The sequence below is a fragment of the Calliopsis andreniformis genome, unplaced genomic scaffold (genome assembly GCF_051401765.1).
Source record: "Calliopsis andreniformis isolate RMS-2024a unplaced genomic scaffold, iyCalAndr_principal scaffold0046, whole genome shotgun sequence".
Classification (NCBI taxonomy): Eukaryota; Metazoa; Arthropoda; class Insecta; order Hymenoptera; family Andrenidae; genus Calliopsis; species Calliopsis andreniformis.
The window spans coordinates 803,197-809,190 of record NW_027480455.1 but is presented as its reverse complement, the minus strand read 5'-3'; positions in this window follow the sequence as shown (position 1 = coordinate 809,190).

Here is a 5,994-nt window from a genome sequence, read left to right as displayed (position 1 = left end):
TCCTCAACCGTCAGTCCTCGTCCTCAATCGTCAACACTCAATCCTCAACCCTCAATCCTCAATCCTCTATCCTCAATCTTCAATCCTCAATACTCAATCCTCAATCCTCAATCCTAAATCCTCAATCCTCAATCCTCAGTCCTCAATCCTCAACCCTCAATTTTCAATCCTCAATCTTCAATCCTCACTACTCAATATTCAATCCTCCATCCTCAATCCTCAATCGTCAGTTTTCAATCCCCAATACTCAATCTTCAATCCTCAATCCTAAATCCTCAATCCTCAACCGTCAATCCTCAATCCTCAATCCTCAATCTTCAATACTCAATACTCAATCTTCAATCCTCAATCCTCAATCCTCAATTCCCAGTCCTCAATCTTCAATCCTCAATGCTCAATCCTTAATCCTCAATCCTCAGTCCTCAATCATCAATCCTCAACCCTCAAACCTCAATCCTCAACAGTCAGTCCTCGTCCTCAATCGTCAACACTCAATCCTAAATCCTCAATCTTCAATCCTCAATCCTCAATCTTAATCTTCAATCCTCAGTACTCAATCTTCAATCCTCAATCCTCAATCCTCAATACTCGATCCTCAATCCACAATCCTCAATCGTCAATCTTCAATCCTCAATACTAAATCTTCAATCCTCAATCCTCAATACTCAATACTCAATCCTCATTCTTCAATCCTCAATCGTCATTCTTCAATCCTCAATACACAATCCACAATCTTCAATACTCAACCCTCAATCCTCAATTCTCAACCCTCAATCCTCAGTCCTTAGTCCTCAAACCTCATACCTCAAACCTCAGCACTCATCCTCAATCCTCAATCCTCAATCCTCAATCCTCAATCCTCAGTCTTCAATCCTCAATACTCGATCCTCAATCCTCAATCCTCAATCGTCAATCTTCAATCCTCAATACTAAATCTTCACTCCTCAATCCTCAATACTCAATACTCAATCCTCATTCTTCAATCCTCAATCGTCATTCTTCAATCCTCAATACACAATCCACAATCTTCAATACTCAACCCTCAATCCTCAATTCTCAATCCTCAATCCTCAGTCCTTAGTCCTCAAACCTCATACCTCAAACCTCAGCACTCATCCTCAATCCTCAATCCTCAATCCTCAATCCTCAATCCTCAGTCTTCAATCCTCAATACTCAATCTTCAAACCTCAATCCTCAGTCCTCAAACCTCAATTCTGAATCCTCAATTCTGCATCCTCAATCTTCAGCCCTCAGTCCTCAACAATCAGTTGTCAATCCTCAATCCGCAATAGAATATCCTCAATTCACAGTTTTCAATACTCAATACTCAATCTGCAATATTCAAATCTCTATCCACAAACATCAATTCTCATCACTCAACCCTGAACTCTCAGTCCTCAGTGTTCAATCCTCAATCTTCAATTCTCAATCTTCAATCCTCAATACTGAATCTTCAATACTCAATCCCCAATACTCAATTCTCAATCCTCAATCCTCAATTCTCAATCCCCAGTCCTCATTCTCCAATCCTCAATCCTCAATCCTCAATCCTCAATCCTCAATCCTCAATCCTCAATCCTCAATCCTCAATTTTCAATCCTCAATCTTCAATCCTCAATATTCAATATTCAATCCTCCATCCTCAATCCTCAATCGTCAGTCTTCAATCCTCCGTACTCAATCTTCAACCCTCAGGCCTCAATCCTCAATCCTCAATCCTCAATCTTCAATCCTCAATACTCAATTTGCAATCTTCAATCCTCAATCCTCAATCCTCAATCCTCAATTCTCAATCCTCAATCCTCAATCCTCAATCCTCAATCCTCAATCCTGAATGTTCAATCCGCAATACCCAATCCTCAATCTTCTATCCGAAATCCTCAATCCTCAATCCTCAATCCTCAATCCTCAATCCTCAATCCTCAATCTTCAATCCTCAATACTCAATCTTCAATCCTCAATCCTCAATCCTCAACCCTCAATCGTCAGTCTTCAATCCTCAATATTCAATCTTCAATCCTCAATCCTCAATCCTCAATCCTCAATCCGCAATCTTCAATCCTCAATACTCAATCTGCAATCTTCAATCCTCAATCCTCAATCTTCAATCCTCATTCTCCAATCCTTAATCCTCAGTCCTCAAACCTCAATTCTGAATCCTCAATCCTGCATCCTCAATCTTCAGCCCTCAGTCCTCAACAATCAGTTGTCAATCCTCAATCCGCAATAGAATATCCTCAATCCTCATTCTTCAATCCTCAATACCCAATCCACAATCTTCATTCCTCAATCCTCAATCATCAATTCTCAATCACCAGTCCTCATTCTCCAATCCTCAATCCGCAATCTTCAATCCTCAATACTCAATCTGCAATCTTCAATCCTCAATCCTCAATCTTCAATCCTCATTCTCCAATCCTCAATCCTCAGTCTTCAAACCTCAATACTCAATCCTCAATCCTCAATCGTCAATCTTCAATCCTCAATACCCAATCTTCAATCCTCAATCCTCAATACTCAATACTCAATCGTCAATCTTCAATCCTCAATACCCAATCCTCAATCTTCAATCCTCAATCCTCAATCCTCAATCCTCAATCCTCAATATTCAATCCTCAATCCTCAATCCTCAATCCTCAATCCTCAATCTTCAATCCTCAATACTCAATCTTCAATCCTCAATCCTCAATCCTCAATCCTCAATCCTCAAACCTCAATACTCAATCGTCAATCTTCAATCCACAATACTCAATCTTCAATCCTCAATCCTCAATCCTCAATCCTCAGTCCTCATTCTTCAATCCTCAATACCCAATCCTCAATCTTCAATCCTCAATCCTCAATCCTCAATCCTCAATCCTCAATCCTCAATCCTCAATCTTCAATCCTCAGTCCCAATTCCTCAATCTTCAATACTCACTGCTCAATCCTCAATCTTCAATCCTCAATACTCAGTCTTCAATCCTCAATCCTCAATCCTCAATCCTCAATCCTCAATCCTCAATCCTCATTCTTCAATCCTCAATACCCAATCCTCAATATTCAATCCTCAATCCTCAATCCTCAATTCTCAATCCTCAATCCTCAATCCTCAATCCTCAATCCTCAATCCTCAATGTTCAATCCGCAATACCCAATCCTCAATCTTCTATCCGAAATCCTCAATCCTCAATCCTCAATCCTCAATCCTCAATCCTCAATCCTCAATCTTCAATCCTCATTACTCAATCTTCAATCCTCAGTCCTCAATCCTCAATCCTCAATCCTCATTTTTCAATCCTCAACACCCAATACTCAATCTTCAATCCTCAATCCTCAGTCCTCAATCTTCAATCCTCAATACTCAATCTGCAATCCTCAATCCTCAGTCCTCACTCCTGAATCCTCATTCTTCAATCCTCAATACCGAATCCTCAATCTTCAATCCTCAACCCACAATCCTCAATTCTCAATCCTCAATCCTGAATCCTCAGACATCAAACATCAATACTCCACCCCCTGTCCTCGTCCTCAATCCACAACCCTCAATCCTCAATCCTCAATCCTCAATCCTCATTCTTCAATCCTCTACACCCAATCCTCAATCTTCAATCCTCAATCTTCAATCCTCAATTCTCAATCCTCAATCCTCAATCCTCAGACCTCAAACATCAATACTCTACCCTCAGTCCTCGTCCTCAATCCACAACACTCAATCCTCGATCCTCAATCTTCAATCATCAATATTCAATCTTCAATCCTCAATCCTCAATCCTCAATACTCAATCCTCAATCCTCAATGTTCTATCCTGAATACGCAATCCTCAATCTTCAATCCTCAATCCTCATTCCTCAATCCTCTATCCTCAATCCTCAATCTTAATCTTTAACCCTCAGTACGCAATCTTCAATCCTCAATCCTCAATCCTCAATCCACAATCCTCAATCTTCAATACCCAATACTCAATCTTCAATCCTCCATCGTCAATCCTCAATCCTCAATCCTCAATCCTCAGTCCTCAATCGTCAATCTTCAATCCTCAATACTCAATCTTCAATCCTCAATCCTCAATCCTCAATCCTCAATCCTCAATCCTCAATCCTCAATCTTCAATCCTTAGTCCCAAATCCTCAATCTTCAATACTCACTCCTCAATCCTCAATCTTCAATCCTCAATACTCAGTCTTCAATCCTCAATCCTCAATCCTCAATCCTCAATCCTCAATCCTCATTCTTCAATCCTCAATACCCAATCCTCAATCTTCAATCCTCAATCCTCAATCTTCAATCCTCAATACTCAATTTGCAATCTTCAATCCTCAATCCTCAATCCTCAATCCTCATTCTTCAATCCTCAATCCTTAACCCTCAATCCTCAATCCTCAATTTTCAATCCTCAATACTCAATCTCCAATCCTCAATCCTCAATCCTCAACCCTCAATCGTCAGTCTTCAATCCTCAATATTCAATCTTCAATGCTCAATCCTCAATCCTCAATCCGCAATCTTCAATCCTCAATACTCAATCTGCAATCTTCAATCCTCAATCCTCAATCTTCAATCCTCATTCTCCAATCCTCAATCCTCAGTCCTCAAACCTCAATTCTGAATCCTCAATCCTGTATCCTCAATCTCCAGCCCTCAGTCCTCAACAATCAGTTGTCAATCCTAAATCCGCAATAGAATATCCTCAATCCTCATTCTTCAATCCTCTATACCCAATCCACAATCTTCATTCTTCAATCCTCAATCATCAATTCTCAATCCCCAGTCCTGATTCTCCAATCCTCAATCCTCAATCCTCAATCCTCAATCCTCAATCCTCAATCCTCAATCCTCAATCCTCAATCCTCAATTTGCAATCTTCAATCCTCAATCCTCAATCCTCAATCCTCATTCTTCAATCCCCAATCCTCAATCCTCAATCCTCAATCCTCAATTTTCAATCCTCAATACTCAATCTTCAATCCTCAATCCGCAATATTCAATCCTCAATAATCAATCTCCAATCCTAGATCCTCAATCCCCAATCTTCAATCCTTAATCCTCAATCTTCAATCCTCAATTCCCAGTCCTCAATCTTCAATCCTCAATGCTCAATACTTAATCCTCAATCCTCAGTCCTCAATCCTCAATCCTCAACCCTCAAACCTCAATCCTCAACCGTCAGTCCTCGTCCTCAATCGTCAACACTCAATCCTCAACCCTCAATCCTCAATCCTCTATCCTCAATCTTCAATCCTCAATACTCAATCCTCAATCCTCAATCCTAAATCCTCAATCCTCAATCCTCAGTCCTCAATCCTCAACCCTCAATTTTCAATCCTCAATCTTCAATCCTCACTACTCAATATTCAATCCTCCATCCTCAATCCTCAATCGTCAGTTTTCAATCCCCAATACTCAATCTTCAATCCTCAATCCTAAATCCTCAATCCTCAACCGTCAATCCTCAATCCTCAATCCTCAATCTTCAATACTCAATACTCAATCTTCAATCCTCAATCCTCAATCCTCAATTCCCAGTCCTCAATCTTCAATCCTCAATGCTCAATCCTTAATCCTCAATCCTCAGTCCTCAATCATCAATCCTCAACCCTCAAACCTCAATCCTCAACAGTCAGTCCTCGTCCTCAATCGTCAACACTCAATCCTAAATCCTCAATCTTCAATCCTCAATCCTCAATCTTAATCTTCAATTCTCAGTACTCAATCTTCAATCCTCAATCCTCAATCCTCAATACTCGATCCTCAATCCTCAATCCTCAATCGTCAATCTTCAATCCTCAATACTAAATCTTCAATCCTCAATCCTCAATACTCAATACTCAATCCTCATTCTTCAATCCTCAATCGTCATTCTTCAATCCTCAATACACAATCCACAATCTTCAATACTCAACCCTCAATCCTCAATTCTCAACCCTCAATCCTCAGTCCTTAGTCCTCAAACCTCATACCTCAAACCTCAGCACTCATCCTCAATCCTCAATCCTCAATCCTCAATCCTCAA